The following is a 17,500-nucleotide window of genomic DNA, read 5'->3' as shown; positions in this document are numbered from 1 at the left end:
CTCCCACACATACAGTTTCACCAGACTTACTATTAGCCAGGCAAGGAACTTATCATCCCACTTCCCCACCTTTGGTATGCCCCTCATAAGCAACTTATAAGACAGCACAACCCCCAGGCCAACCCGTGCCATTGCCCTCCCACATTGTTCCCACACTGCCTGAACAAACCCACACTCCCAAAATACGTGCCGGACTGTTTCTTCCTGAGGGCATCCCGTTCTCGGGCATTGACTCTTCTTCGCCAGCCCTCTAGCGTACATGACTGATCTAACCGAGAGCCTCTCCCACACACACAGCCAGTTAAGATCTTTTAGCTTATTGTCCAACCCCCCGGGTTGTGTCTGCAGCCATACTTCATTGGACACCCCCAAAATTGCTGCGGTCTCCTTCTTCGTCACCATGTCATACAATGACCTGTGGTTCAGGGACATCGTACCTTGACGGGCCTCCGGGTGAGCCTTCAGCCATTGAGCCGCATGTCGATAGTGCAGAGGTAAGGATTCTGCCTTTGGAGTAGTATTCCTCCATCTCGCCAAATGTCGCATTGTTGACAGAAACCACAATTGAACGAAATAGCAGCAGAGGTGCGGTGGATCATTAGCCAAGAGTACACACAAGTTTGACACAAACACACAGTCCAACTTCACCACGAAATTTGGAACTCCTCTGCCCCCTTCGGCGACTGGTCTACACATATCCGCTCTTTTTATTCTTTCGTATCCTTTCCCCCACATGAATCGAAAGATCATTCTTGTTACTTCCTTCCTTTTCCTCATTGGCAATGGAAATACTACCGCCAGATACAAGAGCAACGGCAAGATGTCCACTTTCAGGACCAGGACCTTACCTGTGTAGGTAAGCGCTCGATGTTGCCACAAACCAATCTTGCGATTCACCTCCCGCAATCTTTCCTCCCAGTTCAGCTTAGCAGAATCTGCGTTGTGAAAAAGGATTCCCAAAGTCTTCACTGGCCCAGACACCACAGTAAGACCCCCCGTCCGTTCCGGTCTGTACTTCCATACCCCAAAAAATTTGATAGTACTCTTTGCTTTATTCAATTGGGCTCCGGTCCCTGCTGAGAATTCGCCGATAATACTCAGAGCTCTTTCCAACCCTTCTTCCGAATCAAGGAACAAAGTGACGTCGTCGGCATAAGCTGCCACTTTAGCCACTTTCCCGCCACTTCCAGGAACCGTTATCCCCCTCACCGTCGTGTCTTCTCTCACTTGGTCCAGCAGGAGCTCTAGATATACAACATACAGGAGTGGGGACAAAGGACACCCCTGCCGCACTCCGCACTGCACAGGAATCCCCTCTCCCATCCACCCATTCACACACACTCTTGTCTCCACCCTTCTGTACAAGGTATGAATCCATCCCACAAATGTTCTACTCAGACCCTTTGCTTCCAGGACTCGCCATAAGACATTATGATTCACCCGGTCGAAAGCTTTGCACTGATCTAAACTCACCAACATAAGTGGTAGGTTCCGTTCTTCGACCCAGGATATAATGTCCCTGGTCAACTGCAGATTCCAACCAATATTTCGGCCTGCCACCCCACATGTCTGGTCATCCTTTACTAGAAGTGGCATCACTTCCCTTAGTCGCCTACCCAGCACTCTGGCCAAGATCTTATAATCTACACACAAGAGCTGGATAGGCCTCCAATTACTCAAATCGGCCTTATCACCCTTCTTAAAAATTAAGGTTGTGACACCAATCTTCATACTAGGTCCGAGCTCACCTTGATCCAATACCTCAGCAAAAACCTGTAACAGGACTGGCTCCAATTGCCTCCAAAATGTTCGGTAAAATTCAGCCGGCAGGCCGTCAATGCCCGGTGCTGCTCCCTTCCTTAACCCGAGCATTGCAGATCTAATTTCCGCCGCCGTCACTGTTCCCTCCAATTCTGTACTGCTCACAGATGCTTTTTGTACTCTAGACAACATTCTGTCCTGGATGTCGAGATCCGCCGCTTTTTCTGAAAAAAGAGATGAAAAAAAATCCGAAGCCCTTCTCACCATCCTTGGAGGGTCGATGGCCATGCTCCCGTCTTCCATTCTGATGCTTGTAAAGGAGCTTCTTTCCTGTCGGTTCCTCACGGCCTTAAAAAACTGAGGCGTACACCGCTCATCACTCTCCAAGAAGGCTCCCTTAAGTTTAAAGAGATAGTTCCTCCCCCATCTTAACCATTTCTCCTTAAGGATTGCTTTAATCTGAGCTGCCCTGTCCCAGTTGAAAGGGCCCCCTTGATTGGACACTATATACAAGGTTTCCAGTTCTTCCTGCAGTCTCACACAATCCTTATGTTCCAACCGACGCTTGACCCTGCAGTAGTTCCTAGAAACCACCGCAATCGTTCGCTTGCACGATTCCCACCAACAAACCGCCGACGTGAACCATCTCCTCCTCTCTTTATAATCCCTTAAGACGCTTTCAATTCGCCTCTGATATTTCTTCTCCCCTAAGATCACACAATTCAATTTCCAATAATTCACTGCAAAACAGGGGTCTCCCTCACCAAAGGCCACGGAAAGCAGTAAGTGATCCGAAAACCACATCGGGACAACTTCCCGGGCAACAACTTTCGCTCTAATTGAAACCAAGATGTAATCCAATCTCCGACAACTTCCTCTCCCATTACTCCAAGTGTAGTGCTGAAACTGGAGAAACCCATCCAACAACTTAAAGTTGGCAATCAAATTCTTGAGTGTATGCACCCCCTCACCCAAAGTGTCACCCAGATCAATATTAAAATCACCCCCAATGATTAACTCCCTATTTGTGTATAGTAAGGGCTCCAGATCCCTTAAGAAAACCCCCTGCATCCGCCTATCCGCTGGAGCATAAACACCAATGATTCTTAATTTCAATCCCTTCCGTATTCCGTCTATCATTAACAACCGCCCCGGAACCACAGAATTTACCTCCTGACAAACGAAATCAAACCCATGACACAAAATGCCCACCCCCGAAGAGTTGACTCCTCCCACACTCCACCACGAGTGTCCATGAGTCCATTCTTTTTTGAAGATTCCCACATCAGCGGGATCTTTCAAATGAACCTCCTGAAGGAAGCATATGTCAAACCGTCTACGTGCCAAGTCTTCAAACACCGCAGCCCTTTTCTCCGGATTTCGTAGCCCTCTCACGTTAATAGTGACGACCAAGAGGTTCATGGTGGGTCCGGGGGGTTGACACCCATCTCCTCTTCCGAATTGGAGTCTGAGGAACTCAGTGCCCCAATAAGGCTGTCCGCACTTCCATCACCATAAAGACTCCGACCTTCCTCCATTTCTGTTGGGCTCTGTGCCCTTTCCTCCTCTTGGATTGGCGTCTGCACTAGGCAATTTGCATAAGGACTTCCCTCCTCTGATACGGGTAACACCGATATCTGGCCATGCAGGTCTGTTAGTCTCTCTCCCTGTCCGGGAGGCAGCGTACTTGCAGAATCCTCCACTTCTTCCTGATCACTTGTATCCGAACCAGTGTTCACCATCAACTCCGTAATCTCCTCTTCTGATACCTCGCCCTGTTGTTTTCTCCCCTCCTTCTTTTTCTTCTTCCCTTCACTGGAGGTCCTTTTCCCCTCACCTGTCAGAGGCCGTTTATGTTTTTCCTTCCTTTTAACCACCGTAAACCCCTCTCTGTCTTGCACCTCCATCGCCTCTGGTCTTGTAGACGGCCCTTCTCCGGCAGCATCCAGTCCCTCTCCAACACGCTCAGCCCATCTATTCCCACTCTCCTCACCTGCTCCCGTAATCTCACCCTCCTGCCCGTTATCCTCCCGGCCTTCCTCCTCCGCTTGCGGCTCCTCTTCATCCTTCCTCTTTCTACCCTTCCCTTCTTCCGCAGGGGTCGCTGTCTCCTCTTCGCTGTCCTCCCCAAACAGCCTGATTTCCCCCCGGAGTGCTCTGCTGTAGTCCATATTCCTGCGGTTACATTGACGATACAGATGTCCCTCTGCCCCACATAGAGAACACTCTTTGATATTACAGTTCCGGGTAGAATGATCACGGCTATGGCATTTCGAGCATTCCGTTACCTCACAATCCGCGTCCCGATGCCCAAACCCACGACATTTGCGGCAAAAAGGGGGTTGGTCTCGATAATAAAGATAACCTCGACTTGATCCAATTGCAAAGGTTGCTGGGGGGTGCTTAAAGCCATCCGGGCTTCTACCATCCGCTTGCAGTTTAACCCGGTACTGCCTGTTCCCAGCCCAGACATTGCGTCGATCCATTATTCTCCGCGGTTCTTCACACACCTCTACATATCTACTTAGGAAAGTTGTAACGTCCACATCAGACATAAAAGGATCATGCATATGTAAAATTATCCACCGTTCATCATCATTAACCAGTCCCGTACATGTATAATCCCTCAAGCCCTCTGCGTTCTCTGCGGCACGACACCTTTCCGTAACTTTCCTATGCAGGTTAGTATCCTTCAGGGACAAATCAAAATATCCATGTGTTCTATTCCCTTGTAGACATAAGATCTCGAATGCACTAAGTTTCAAAGTTTGAAACAACACCATTTCCTCAAACTGATCCCTTCCCTGCATTTCCGTTCCCGGCTTCCAGTGGAACCGTATTGTCTGTCTTAAACTAGGGGGACCCCCTTTCCTCCACTCTCCTCCAGGATCCGCCGCCATAGTGAAAAAGGTGTTTCGGCTGCCGAAGCAGCCTACTCACCGGGAGACGTCCTCTGGCAGCCAAATAATCCGCAATCCAAATCCAAATCCGGGCCCAATCCGCTTCGCAATCCAAAAATCCAGTAAACAGTCCTCCAGGCGCAATCCTCCAGTCGCAATCCTCTGGTTGTCTTCTCCCTCGGTCTCCTGGTGTATCCCCCAGCCGCGGTCAGGCCACGTACCGGGATCGCAGCCAAAAGGCCGAGAAGCGATGCCCACAAAGGCGCGGAGCGACGCGCGGGCGTTCCGCTGGCGCACAGTGGCGCAGGCCGACTCCTCTGGAGCCCGGGACCCGCGCGGCTGCCGGCCTCCCTGCAGCCAGAGGCCTCGAAGCGGGACGCTGCTCCCCCTCTCTCTTGCCTGCCTGGCTGCCTTCCTGCCAGTCCCGGGCGGGGGCCCTGCTCTTTGATCTTCTGTCAACGGCCCGACAACGACCGCAGCCGCAGGGGGCGCCAGCCGCCCGGCCTCCTTAGCTTAGGCCCCTCCCACCGGCAGCAGCTGTGCCCAACCGGCTGCGAGCGAAAGCCGAGCGCCAGCACCTGCGGGCAGAGGCAAGGGGCAGCTCTCTCTCCGGAGGGAGGGACGGGGACGCGCGCACGCACACACACACGCCTGCCTGCCGAAAAAAAAAGAAAGAAAAGGTGGATATACTAAGTTTTTGGGAGGGAAAACGCCCAGCTGTCGAAAGGGGCCCGCCTGCAGGGACGGGGACGGACACACGCAAGCAAGCAAGCAAGCAAGCAAGCAAGCCAGCAAGCCAGCAAGCCAGCAAGCCAGCAAGCCAGCAAGCCAGCAAGCCAGCAAGCAAGCCACGCCTGCCTCCCTGGGAAAAGGCTGAAAAACCTAAGTTTTTTGGAGGGAAAACGCACGGGAGCCGAAAAGGGGGCCGGCCTGCTTGCCCAGAGAGTCGAGACGCGGGAGAGCGCACAGAGGGAGCACGGGAACGGAGAGGGCGAGAGAGAGACGGACACAGAGACACACAGATGGACGAGGGACGAGGGACGAGACCCGAGAAGAAGGAGCTCCAGTCCGCTTCGCTCGCTACGTCTGTCTTTTCACCGCTGAGAGAAGGTGGTGCACCGCTCCCGGAGGCGCTGCAATACCGGGCCGATGCGTGGAGAGGACGGAGCAAGCTCCTGATCCAGCTCCCTGTTCCAAAAATCCGTTTAATATGTGGTCCCCCGATGGGGGACGTATCAGATATTAAACTGATAAGAACAGATACTACACTTGATCTTAGCCAAAAGGCCGAGAAGCGATGCCCACAAAGGCGCGGAGCGACGCGCGGGCGTTCCGCTGGCGCACAGTGGCGCAGGCCGACTCCTCTGGAGCCCGGGACCCGCGCGGCTGCCGGCCTCCCTGCAGCCAGAGGCCTCGAAGCGGGACGCTGCTCCCCCTCTCTCTTGCCTGCCTGGCTGCCTTCCTGCCAGTCCCGGGCGGGGGCCCTGCTCTTTGATCTTCTGTCAACGGCCCGACAACGACCGCAGCCGCAGGGGGCGCCAGCCGCCCGGCCTCCTTAGCTTAGGCCCCTCCCACCGGCAGCAGCTGTGCCCAACCGGCTGCGAGCGAAAGCCGAGCGCCAGCACCTGCGGGCAGAGGCAAGGGGCAGCTCTCTCTCCGGAGGGAGGGACGGGGACGCGCGCACGCACACACACACGCCTGCCTGCCGAAAAAAAAAGAAAGAAAAGGTGGATATACTAAGTTTTTGGGAGGGAAAACGCCCAGCTGTCGAAAGGGGCCCGCCTGCAGGGACGGGGACGGACACACGCAAGCAAGCAAGCAAGCAAGCAAGCAAGCCAGCAAGCCAGCAAGCCAGCAAGCCAGCAAGCCAGCAAGCCAGCAAGCAAGCCACGCCTGCCTCCCTGGGAAAAGGCTGAAAAACCTAAGTTTTTTGGAGGGAAAACGCACGGGAGCCGAAAAGGGGGCCGGCCTGCTTGCCCAGAGAGTCGAGACGCGGGAGAGCGCACAGAGGGAGCACGGGAACGGAGAGGGCGAGAGAGAGACGGACACAGAGACACACAGATGGACGAGGGACGAGGGACGAGACCCGAGAAGAAGGAGCTCCAGTCCGCTTCGCTCGCTACGTCTGTCTTTTCACCGCTGAGAGAAGGTGGTGCACCGCTCCCGGAGGCGCTGCAATACCGGGCCGATGCGTGGAGAGGACGGAGCAAGCTCCTGATCCAGCTCCCTGTTCCAAAAATCCGTTTAATATGTGGTCCCCCGATGGGGGACGTATCAGATATTAAACTGATAAGAACAGATACTACACTTGATCTTAGCCAAAAGGCCGAGAAGCGATGCCCACAAAGGCGCGGAGCGACGCGCGGGCGTTCCGCTGGCGCACAGTGGCGCAGGCCGACTCCTCTGGAGCCCGGGACCCGCGCGGCTGCCGGCCTCCCTGCAGCCAGAGGCCTCGAAGCGGGACGCTGCTCCCCCTCTCTCTTGCCTGCCTGGCTGCCTTCCTGCCAGTCCCGGGCGGGGGCCCTGCTCTTTGATCTTCTGTCAACGGCCCGACAACGACCGCAGCCGCAGGGGGCGCCAGCCGCCCGGCCTCCTTAGCTTAGGCCCCTCCCACCGGCAGCAGCTGTGCCCAACCGGCTGCGAGCGAAAGCCGAGCGCCAGCACCTGCGGGCAGAGGCAAGGGGCAGCTCTCTCTCCGGAGGGAGGGACGGGGACGCGCGCACGCACACACACACGCCTGCCTGCCGAAAAAAAAAGAAAGAAAAGGTGGATATACTAAGTTTTTGGGAGGGAAAACGCCCAGCTGTCGAAAGGGGCCCGCCTGCAGGGACGGGGACGGACACACGCAAGCAAGCAAGCAAGCAAGCAAGCAAGCCAGCAAGCCAGCAAGCCAGCAAGCCAGCAAGCCAGCAAGCCAGCAAGCCAGCAAGCAAGCCACGCCTGCCTCCCTGGGAAAAGGCTGAAAAACCTAAGTTTTTTGGAGGGAAAACGCACGGGAGCCGAAAAGGGGGCCGGCCTGCTTGCCCAGAGAGTCGAGACGCGGGAGAGCGCACAGAGGGAGCACGGGAACGGAGAGGGCGAGAGAGAGACGGACACAGAGACACACAGATGGACGAGGGACGAGGGACGAGACCCGAGAAGAAGGAGCTCCAGTCCGCTTCGCTCGCTACGTCTGTCTTTTCACCGCTGAGAGAAGGTGGTGCACCGCTCCCGGAGGCGCTGCAATACCGGGCCGATGCGTGGAGAGGACGGAGCAAGCTCCTGATCCAGCTCCCTGTTCCAAAAATCCGTTTAATATGTGGTCCCCCGATGGGGGACGTATCAGATATTAAACTGATAAGAACAGATACTACACTTGATCTTAGCCAAAAGGCCGAGAAGCGATGCCCACAAAGGCGCGGAGCGACGCGCGGGCGTTCCGCTGGCGCACAGTGGCGCAGGCCGACTCCTCTGGAGCCCGGGACCCGCGCGGCTGCCGGCCTCCCTGCAGCCAGAGGCCTCGAAGCGGGACGCTGCTCCCCCTCTCTCTTGCCTGCCTGGCTGCCTTCCTGCCAGTCCCGGGCGGGGGCCCTGCTCTTTGATCTTCTGTCAACGGCCCGACAACGACCGCAGCCGCAGGGGGCGCCAGCCGCCCGGCCTCCTTAGCTTAGGCCCCTCCCACCGGCAGCAGCTGTGCCCAACCGGCTGCGAGCGAAAGCCGAGCGCCAGCACCTGCGGGCAGAGGCAAGGGGCAGCTCTCTCTCCGGAGGGAGGGACGGGGACGCGCGCACGCACACACACACGCCTGCCTGCCGAAAAAAAAAGAAAGAAAAGGTGGATATACTAAGTTTTTGGGAGGGAAAACGCCCAGCTGTCGAAAGGGGCCCGCCTGCAGGGACGGGGACGGACACACGCAAGCAAGCAAGCAAGCAAGCAAGCAAGCCAGCAAGCCAGCAAGCCAGCAAGCCAGCAAGCCAGCAAGCCAGCAAGCAAGCCACGCCTGCCTCCCTGGGAAAAGGCTGAAAAACCTAAGTTTTTTGGAGGGAAAACGCACGGGAGCCGAAAAGGGGGCCGGCCTGCTTGCCCAGAGAGTCGAGACGCGGGAGAGCGCACAGAGGGAGCACGGGAACGGAGAGGGCGAGAGAGAGACGGACACAGAGACACACAGATGGACGAGGGACGAGGGACGAGACCCGAGAAGAAGGAGCTCCAGTCCGCTTCGCTCGCTACGTCTGTCTTTTCACCGCTGAGAGAAGGTGGTGCACCGCTCCCGGAGGCGCTGCAATACCGGGCCGATGCGTGGAGAGGACGGAGCAAGCTCCTGATCCAGCTCCCTGTTCCAAAAATCCGTTTAATATGTGGTCCCCCGATGGATATTAAACTGATAAGAACAGATACTACACTTGATCTTAGCCAAAAGGCCGAGAAGCGATGCCCACAAAGGCGCGGAGCGACGCGCGGGCGTTCCGCTGGCGCACAGTGGCGCAGGCCGACTCCTCTGGAGCCCGGGACCCGCGCGGCTGCCGGCCTCCCTGCAGCCAGAGGCCTCGAAGCGGGACGCTGCTCCCCCTCTCTCTTGCCTGCCTGGCTGCCTTCCTGCCAGTCCCGGGCGGGGGCCCTGCTCTTTGATCTTCTGTCAACGGCCCGACAACGACCGCAGCCGCAGGGGGCGCCAGCCGCCCGGCCTCCTTAGCTTAGGCCCCTCCCACCGGCAGCAGCTGTGCCCAACCGGCTGCGAGCGAAAGCCGAGCGCCAGCACCTGCGGGCAGAGGCAAGGGGCAGCTCTCTCTCCGGAGGGAGGGACGGGGACGCGCGCACGCACACACACACGCCTGCCTGCCGAAAAAAAAAGAAAGAAAAGGTGGATATACTAAGTTTTTGGGAGGGAAAACGCCCAGCTGTCGAAAGGGGCCCGCCTGCAGGGACGGGGACGGACACACGCAAGCAAGCAAGCAAGCAAGCAAGCAAGCAAGCCAGCAAGCCAGCAAGCCAGCAAGCCAGCAAGCAAGCCACGCCTGCCTCCCTGGGAAAAGGCTGAAAAACCTAAGTTTTTTGGAGGGAAAACGCACGGGAGCCGAAAAGGGGGCCGGCCTGCTTGCCCAGAGAGTCGAGACGCGGGAGAGCGCACAGAGGGAGCACGGGAACGGAGAGGGCGAGAGAGAGACGGACACAGAGACACACAGATGGACGAGGGACGAGGGACGAGACCCGAGAAGAAGGAGCTCCAGTCCGCTTCGCTCGCTACGTCTGTCTTTTCACCGCTGAGAGAAGGTGGTGCACCGCTCCCGGAGGCGCTGCAATACCGGGCCGATGCGTGGAGAGGACGGAGCAAGCTCCTGATCCAGCTCCCTGTTCCAAAAATCCGTTTAATATGTGGTCCCCCGATGGGGGACGTATCAGATATTAAACTGATAAGAACAGATACTACACTTGATCTTAGCCAAAAGGCCGAGAAGCGATGCCCACAAAGGCGCGGAGCGACGCGCGGGCGTTCCGCTGGCGCACAGTGGCGCAGGCCGACTCCTCTGGAGCCCGGGACCCGCGCGGCTGCCGGCCTCCCTGCAGCCAGAGGCCTCGAAGCGGGACGCTGCTCCCCCTCTCTCTTGCCTGCCTGGCTGCCTTCCTGCCAGTCCCGGGCGGGGGCCCTGCTCTTTGATCTTCTGTCAACGGCCCGACAACGACCGCAGCCGCAGGGGGCGCCAGCCGCCCGGCCTCCTTAGCTTAGGCCCCTCCCACCGGCAGCAGCTGTGCCCAACCGGCTGCGAGCGAAAGCCGAGCGCCAGCACCTGCGGGCAGAGGCAAGGGGCAGCTCTCTCTCCGGAGGGAGGGACGGGGACGCGCGCACGCACACACACACGCCTGCCTGCCGAAAAAAAAAGAAAGAAAAGGTGGATATACTAAGTTTTTGGGAGGGAAAACGCCCAGCTGTCGAAAGGGGCCCGCCTGCAGGGACGGGGACGGACACACGCAAGCAAGCAAGCAAGCAAGCAAGCAAGCCAGCAAGCCAGCAAGCCAGCAAGCCAGCAAGCCAGCAAGCCAGCAAGCAAGCCACGCCTGCCTCCCTGGGAAAAGGCTGAAAAACCTAAGTTTTTTGGAGGGAAAACGCACGGGAGCCGAAAAGGGGGCCGGCCTGCTTGCCCAGAGAGTCGAGACGCGGGAGAGCGCACAGAGGGAGCACGGGAACGGAGAGGGCGAGAGAGAGACGGACACAGAGACACACAGATGGACGAGGGACGAGGGACGAGACCCGAGAAGAAGGAGCTCCAGTCCGCTTCGCTCGCTACGTCTGTCTTTTCACCGCTGAGAGAAGGTGGTGCACCGCTCCCGGAGGCGCTGCAATACCGGGCCGATGCGTGGAGAGGACGGAGCAAGCTCCTGATCCAGCTCCCTGTTCCAAAAATCCGTTTAATATGTGGTCCCCCGATGGGGGACGTATCAGATATTAAACTGATAAGAACAGATACTACACTTGATCTTAGCCAAAAGGCCGAGAAGCGATGCCCACAAAGGCGCGGAGCGACGCGCGGGCGTTCCGCTGGCGCACAGTGGCGCAGGCCGACTCCTCTGGAGCCCGGGACCCGCGCGGCTGCCGGCCTCCCTGCAGCCAGAGGCCTCGAAGCGGGACGCTGCTCCCCCTCTCTCTTGCCTGCCTGGCTGCCTTCCTGCCAGTCCCGGGCGGGGGCCCTGCTCTTTGATCTTCTGTCAACGGCCCGACAACGACCGCAGCCGCAGGGGGCGCCAGCCGCCCGGCCTCCTTAGCTTAGGCCCCTCCCACCGGCAGCAGCTGTGCCCAACCGGCTGCGAGCGAAAGCCGAGCGCCAGCACCTGCGGGCAGAGGCAAGGGGCAGCTCTCTCTCCGGAGGGAGGGACGGGGACGCGCGCACGCACACACACACGCCTGCCTGCCGAAAAAAAAAGAAAGAAAAGGTGGATATACTAAGTTTTTGGGAGGGAAAACGCCCAGCTGTCGAAAGGGGCCCGCCTGCAGGGACGGGGACGGACACACAAGCAAGCAAGCAAGCAAGCAAGCAAGCAAGCCAGCAAGCCAGCAAGCCAGCAAGCCAGCAAGCCAGCAAGCCAGCAAGCAAGCCACGCCTGCCTCCCTGGGAAAAGGCTGAAAAACCTAAGTTTTTTGGAGGGAAAACGCACGGGAGCCGAAAAGGGGGCCGGCCTGCTTGCCCAGAGAGTCGAGACGCGGGAGAGCGCACAGAGGGAGCACGGGAACGGAGAGGGCGAGAGAGAGACGGACACAGAGACACACAGATGGACGAGGGACGAGGGACGAGACCCGAGAAGAAGGAGCTCCAGTCCGCTTCGCTCGCTACGTCTGTCTTTTCACCGCTGAGAGAAGGTGGTGCACCGCTCCCGGAGGCGCTGCAATACCGGGCCGATGCGTGGAGAGGACGGAGCAAGCTCCTGATCCAGCTCCCTGTTCCAAAAATCCGTTTAATATGTGGTCCCCCGATGGGGGACGTATCAGATATTAAACTGATAAGAACAGATACTACACTTGATCTTAGCCAAAAGGCCGAGAAGCGATGCCCACAAAGGCGCGGAGCGACGCGCGGGCGTTCCGCTGGCGCACAGTGGCGCAGGCCGACTCCTCTGGAGCCCGGGACCCGCGCGGCTGCCGGCCTCCCTGCAGCCAGAGGCCTCGAAGCGGGACGCTGCTCCCCCTCTCTCTTGCCTGCCTGGCTGCCTTCCTGCCAGTCCCGGGCGGGGGCCCTGCTCTTTGATCTTCTGTCAACGGCCCGACAACGACCGCAGCCGCAGGGGGCGCCAGCCGCCCGGCCTCCTTAGCTTAGGCCCCTCCCACCGGCAGCAGCTGTGCCCAACCGGCTGCGAGCGAAAGCCGAGCGCCAGCACCTGCGGGCAGAGGCAAGGGGCAGCTCTCTCTCCGGAGGGAGGGACGGGGACGCGCGCACGCACACACACACGCCTGCCTGCCGAAAAAAAAAGAAAGAAAAGGTGGATATACTAAGTTTTTGGGAGGGAAAACGCCCAGCTGTCGAAAGGGGCCCGCCTGCAGGGACGGGGACGGACACACGCAAGCAAGCAAGCAAGCAAGCAAGCAAGCCAGCAAGCCAGCAAGCCAGCAAGCCAGCAAGCCAGCAAGCCAGCAAGCAAGCCACGCCTGCCTCCCTGGGAAAAGGCTGAAAAACCTAAGTTTTTTGGAGGGAAAACGCACGGGAGCCGAAAAGGGGGCCGGCCTGCTTGCCCAGAGAGTCGAGACGCGGGAGAGCGCACAGAGGGAGCACGGGAACGGAGAGGGCGAGAGAGAGACGGACACAGAGACACACAGATGGACGAGGGACGAGGGACGAGACCCGAGAAGAAGGAGCTCCAGTCCGCTTCGCTCGCTACGTCTGTCTTTTCACCGCTGAGAGAAGGTGGTGCACCGCTCCCGGAGGCGCTGCAATACCGGGCCGATGCGTGGAGAGGACGGAGCAAGCTCCTGATCCAGCTCCCTGTTCCAAAAATCCGTTTAATATGTGGTCCCCCGATGGGGGACGTATCAGATATTAAACTGATAAGAACAGATACTACACTTGATCTTAGCCAAAAGGCCGAGAAGCGATGCCCACAAAGGCGCGGAGCGACGCGCGGGCGTTCCGCTGGCGCACAGTGGCGCAGGCCGACTCCTCTGGAGCCCGGGACCCGCGCGGCTGCCGGCCTCCCTGCAGCCAGAGGCCTCGAAGCGGGACGCTGCTCCCCCTCTCTCTTGCCTGCCTGGCTGCCTTCCTGCCAGTCCCGGGCGGGGGCCCTGCTCTTTGATCTTCTGTCAACGGCCCGACAACGACCGCAGCCGCAGGGGGCGCCAGCCGCCCGGCCTCCTTAGCTTAGGCCCCTCCCACCGGCAGCAGCTGTGCCCAACCGGCTGCGAGCGAAAGCCGAGCGCCAGCACCTGCGGGCAGAGGCAAGGGGCAGCTCTCTCTCCGGAGGGAGGGACGGGGACGCGCGCACGCACACACACACGCCTGCCTGCCGAAAAAAAAAGAAAGAAAAGGTGGATATACTAAGTTTTTGGGAGGGAAAACGCCCAGCTGTCGAAAGGGGCCCGCCTGCAGGGACGGGGACGGACACACGCAAGCAAGCAAGCAAGCAAGCAAGCAAGCCAGCAAGCCAGCAAGCCAGCAAGCCAGCAAGCCAGCAAGCCAGCAAGCAAGCCACGCCTGCCTCCCTGGGAAAAGGCTGAAAAACCTAAGTTTTTTGGAGGGAAAACGCACGGGAGCCGAAAAGGGGGCCGGCCTGCTTGCCCAGAGAGTCGAGACGCGGGAGAGCGCACAGAGGGAGCACGGGAACGGAGAGGGCGAGAGAGAGACGGACACAGAGACACACAGATGGACGAGGGACGAGGGACGAGACCCGAGAAGAAGGAGCTCCAGTCCGCTTCGCTCGCTACGTCTGTCTTTTCACCGCTGAGAGAAGGTGGTGCACCGCTCCCGGAGGCGCTGCAATACCGGGCCGATGCGTGGAGAGGACGGAGCAAGCTCCTGATCCAGCTCCCTGTTCCAAAAATCCGTTTAATATGTGGTCCCCCGATGGGGGACGTATCAGATATTAAACTGATAAGAACAGATACTACACTTGATCTTAGCCAAAAGGCCGAGAAGCGATGCCCACAAAGGCGCGGAGCGACGCGCGGGCGTTCCGCTGGCGCACAGTGGCGCAGGCCGACTCCTCTGGAGCCCGGGACCCGCGCGGCTGCCGGCCTCCCTGCAGCCAGAGGCCTCGAAGCGGGACGCTGCTCCCCCTCTCTCTTGCCTGCCTGGCTGCCTTCCTGCCAGTCCCGGGCGGGGGCCCTGCTCTTTGATCTTCTGTCAACGGCCCGACAACGACCGCAGCCGCAGGGGGCGCCAGCCGCCCGGCCTCCTTAGCTTAGGCCCCTCCCACCGGCAGCAGCTGTGCCCAACCGGCTGCGAGCGAAAGCCGAGCGCCAGCACCTGCGGGCAGAGGCAAGGGGCAGCTCTCTCTCCGGAGGGAGGGACGGGGACGCGCGCACGCACACACACACGCCTGCCTGCCGAAAAAAAAAGAAAGAAAAGGTGGATATACTAAGTTTTTGGGAGGGAAAACGCCCAGCTGTCGAAAGGGGCCCGCCTGCAGGGACGGGGACGGACACACGCAAGCAAGCAAGCAAGCAAGCAAGCAAGCCAGCAAGCCAGCAAGCCAGCAAGCCAGCAAGCCAGCAAGCCAGCAAGCAAGCCACGCCTGCCTCCCTGGGAAAAGGCTGAAAAACCTAAGTTTTTTGGAGGGAAAACGCACGGGAGCCGAAAAGGGGGCCGGCCTGCTTGCCCAGAGAGTCGAGACGCGGGAGAGCGCACAGAGGGAGCACGGGAACGGAGAGGGCGAGAGAGAGACGGACACAGAGACACACAGATGGACGAGGGACGAGGGACGAGACCCGAGAAGAAGGAGCTCCAGTCCGCTTCGCTCGCTACGTCTGTCTTTTCACCGCTGAGAGAAGGTGGTGCACCGCTCCCGGAGGCGCTGCAATACCGGGCCGATGCGTGGAGAGGACGGAGCAAGCTCCTGATCCAGCTCCCTGTTCCAAAAATCCGTTTAATATGTGGTCCCCCGATGGGGGACGTATCAGATATTAAACTGATAAGAACAGATACTACACTTGATCTTAGCCAAAAGGCCGAGAAGCGATGCCCACAAAGGCGCGGAGCGACGCGCGGGCGTTCCGCTGGCGCACAGTGGCGCAGGCCGACTCCTCTGGAGCCCGGGACCCGCGCGGCTGCCGGCCTCCCTGCAGCCAGAGGCCTCGAAGCGGGACGCTGCTCCCCCTCTCTCTTGCCTGCCTGGCTGCCTTCCTGCCAGTCCCGGGCGGGGGCCCTGCTCTTTGATCTTCTGTCAACGGCCCGACAACGACCGCAGCCGCAGGGGGCGCCAGCCGCCCGGCCTCCTTAGCTTAGGCCCCTCCCACCGGCAGCAGCTGTGCCCAACCGGCTGCGAGCGAAAGCCGAGCGCCAGCACCTGCGGGCAGAGGCAAGGGGCAGCTCTCTCTCCGGAGGGAGGGACGGGGACGCGCGCACGCACACACACACGCCTGCCTGCCGAAAAAAAAAGAAAGAAAAGGTGGATATACTAAGTTTTTGGGAGGGAAAACGCCCAGCTGTCGAAAGGGGCCCGCCTGCAGGGACGGGGACGGACACACAGCAAGCAAGCAAGCAAGCAAGCAAGCAAGCCAGCAAGCCAGCAAGCCAGCAAGCCAGCAAGCCAGCAAGCCAGCAAGCAAGCCACGCCTGCCTCCCTGGGAAAAGGCTGAAAAACCTAAGTTTTTTGGAGGGAAAACGCACGGGAGCCGAAAAGGGGGCCGGCCTGCTTGCCCAGAGAGTCGAGACGCGGGAGAGCGCACAGAGGGAGCACGGGAACGGAGAGGGCGAGAGAGAGACGGACACAGAGACACACAGATGGACGAGGGACGAGGGACGAGACCCGAGAAGAAGGAGCTCCAGTCCGCTTCGCTCGCTACGTCTGTCTTTTCACCGCTGAGAGAAGGTGGTGCACCGCTCCCGGAGGCGCTGCAATACCGGGCCGATGCGTGGAGAGGACGGAGCAAGCTCCTGATCCAGCTCCCTGTTCCAAAAATCCGTTTAATATGTGGTCCCCCGATGGGGGACGTATCAGATATTAAACTGATAAGAACAGATACTACACTTGATCTTAGCCAAAAGGCCGAGAAGCGATGCCCACAAAGGCGCGGAGCGACGCGCGGGCGTTCCGCTGGCGCACAGTGGCGCAGGCCGACTCCTCTGGAGCCCGGGACCCGCGCGGCTGCCGGCCTCCCTGCAGCCAGAGGCCTCGAAGCGGGACGCTGCTCCCCCTCTCTCTTGCCTGCCTGGCTGCCTTCCTGCCAGTCCCGGGCGGGGGCCCTGCTCTTTGATCTTCTGTCAACGGCCCGACAACGACCGCAGCCGCAGGGGGCGCCAGCCGCCCGGCCTCCTTAGCTTAGGCCCCTCCCACCGGCAGCAGCTGTGCCCAACCGGCTGCGAGCGAAAGCCGAGCGCCAGCACCTGCGGGCAGAGGCAAGGGGCAGCTCTCTCTCCGGAGGGAGGGACGGGGACGCGCGCACGCACACACACACGCCTGCCTGCCGAAAAAAAAAGAAAGAAAAGGTGGATATACTAAGTTTTTGGGAGGGAAAACGCCCAGCTGTCGAAAGGGGCCCGCCTGCAGGGACGGGGACGGACACACGCAAGCAAGCAAGCAAGCAAGCAAGCAAGCCAGCAAGCCAGCAAGCCAGCAAGCCAGCAAGCCAGCAAGCCAGCAAGCAAGCCACGCCTGCCTCCCTGGGAAAAGGCTGAAAAACCTAAGTTTTTTGGAGGGAAAACGCACGGGAGCCGAAAAGGGGGCCGGCCTGCTTGCCCAGAGAGTCGAGACGCGGGAGAGCGCACAGAGGGAGCACGGGAACGGAGAGGGCGAGAGAGAGACGGACACAGAGACACACAGATGGACGAGGGACGAGGGACGAGACCCGAGAAGAAGGAGCTCCAGTCCGCTTCGCTCGCTACGTCTGTCTTTTCACCGCTGAGAGAAGGTGGTGCACCGCTCCCGGAGGCGCTGCAATACCGGGCCGATGCGTGGAGAGGACGGAGCAAGCTCCTGATCCAGCTCCCTGTTCCAAAAATCCGTTTAATATGTGGTCCCCCGATGGGGGACGTATCAGATATTAAACTGATAAGAACAGATACTACACTTGATCTTAGCCAAAAGGCCGAGAAGCGATGCCCACAAAGGCGCGGAGCGACGCGCGGGCGTTCCGCTGGCGCACAGTGGCGCAGGCCGACTCCTCTGGAGCCCGGGACCCGCGCGGCTGCCGGCCTCCCTGCAGCCAGAGGCCTCGAAGCGGG

At 59.4% G+C, this 17,500-nt stretch overlaps 11 non-coding genes and 1 pseudogene across 11 annotated transcripts; all 12 read right to left on the bottom strand.

The window, feature by feature from the left end:
- Window positions 1-5,769: 5,769 nt before the first annotated feature.
- Window positions 5,770-5,960, bottom strand: LOC138235990 (U2 spliceosomal RNA). The gene has a single exon (XR_011188398.1). It is a non-coding gene; the product is annotated as a U2 spliceosomal RNA (small nuclear RNA).
- An 848-nt stretch (window positions 5,961-6,808) lies between these two features.
- Window positions 6,809-6,999, bottom strand: LOC138235989 (U2 spliceosomal RNA). The gene has a single exon (XR_011188397.1). It is a non-coding gene; the product is annotated as a U2 spliceosomal RNA (small nuclear RNA).
- Window positions 7,000-7,855: 856 nt separating this feature from the next.
- On the bottom strand, window positions 7,856-8,046 carry LOC138235988 (U2 spliceosomal RNA). The gene has a single exon (XR_011188396.1). It is a non-coding gene; the product is annotated as a U2 spliceosomal RNA (small nuclear RNA).
- Window positions 8,047-8,894: 848 nt separating this feature from the next.
- LOC138236003 (U2 spliceosomal RNA) lies at window positions 8,895-9,073 on the bottom strand (annotated as a pseudogene).
- Window positions 9,074-9,909: 836 nt separating this feature from the next.
- LOC138235987 (U2 spliceosomal RNA) lies at window positions 9,910-10,100 on the bottom strand. Its single transcript, XR_011188395.1, has one exon. It is a non-coding gene; the product is annotated as a U2 spliceosomal RNA (small nuclear RNA).
- An 848-nt stretch (window positions 10,101-10,948) lies between these two features.
- On the bottom strand, window positions 10,949-11,139 carry LOC138235986 (U2 spliceosomal RNA). Its single transcript, XR_011188394.1, has one exon. It is a non-coding gene; the product is annotated as a U2 spliceosomal RNA (small nuclear RNA).
- An 850-nt stretch (window positions 11,140-11,989) lies between these two features.
- Window positions 11,990-12,180, bottom strand: LOC138235985 (U2 spliceosomal RNA). The gene has a single exon (XR_011188393.1). It is a non-coding gene; the product is annotated as a U2 spliceosomal RNA (small nuclear RNA).
- Window positions 12,181-13,028: 848 nt separating this feature from the next.
- Window positions 13,029-13,219, bottom strand: LOC138236007 (U2 spliceosomal RNA). Its single transcript, XR_011188413.1, has one exon. It is a non-coding gene; the product is annotated as a U2 spliceosomal RNA (small nuclear RNA).
- Window positions 13,220-14,067: 848 nt separating this feature from the next.
- Window positions 14,068-14,258, bottom strand: LOC138236006 (U2 spliceosomal RNA). The gene has a single exon (XR_011188412.1). It is a non-coding gene; the product is annotated as a U2 spliceosomal RNA (small nuclear RNA).
- Window positions 14,259-15,106: 848 nt separating this feature from the next.
- LOC138236005 (U2 spliceosomal RNA) lies at window positions 15,107-15,297 on the bottom strand. The gene has a single exon (XR_011188411.1). It is a non-coding gene; the product is annotated as a U2 spliceosomal RNA (small nuclear RNA).
- An 849-nt stretch (window positions 15,298-16,146) lies between these two features.
- Window positions 16,147-16,337, bottom strand: LOC138235995 (U2 spliceosomal RNA). The gene has a single exon (XR_011188403.1). It is a non-coding gene; the product is annotated as a U2 spliceosomal RNA (small nuclear RNA).
- Window positions 16,338-17,185: 848 nt separating this feature from the next.
- On the bottom strand, window positions 17,186-17,376 carry LOC138235984 (U2 spliceosomal RNA). Its single transcript, XR_011188392.1, has one exon. It is a non-coding gene; the product is annotated as a U2 spliceosomal RNA (small nuclear RNA).
- Between the last annotated feature and the right edge of the window lie 124 nt (window positions 17,377-17,500).

This window comes from Lepisosteus oculatus, unplaced genomic scaffold, assembly GCF_040954835.1.
Source record: "Lepisosteus oculatus isolate fLepOcu1 unplaced genomic scaffold, fLepOcu1.hap2 HAP2_SCAFFOLD_837, whole genome shotgun sequence".
Classification (NCBI taxonomy): Eukaryota; Metazoa; Chordata; class Actinopteri; order Semionotiformes; family Lepisosteidae; genus Lepisosteus; species Lepisosteus oculatus.
Note: the sequence above shows the minus strand (reverse complement) of the source record. Positions and strands in the feature narration are given on the sequence as shown.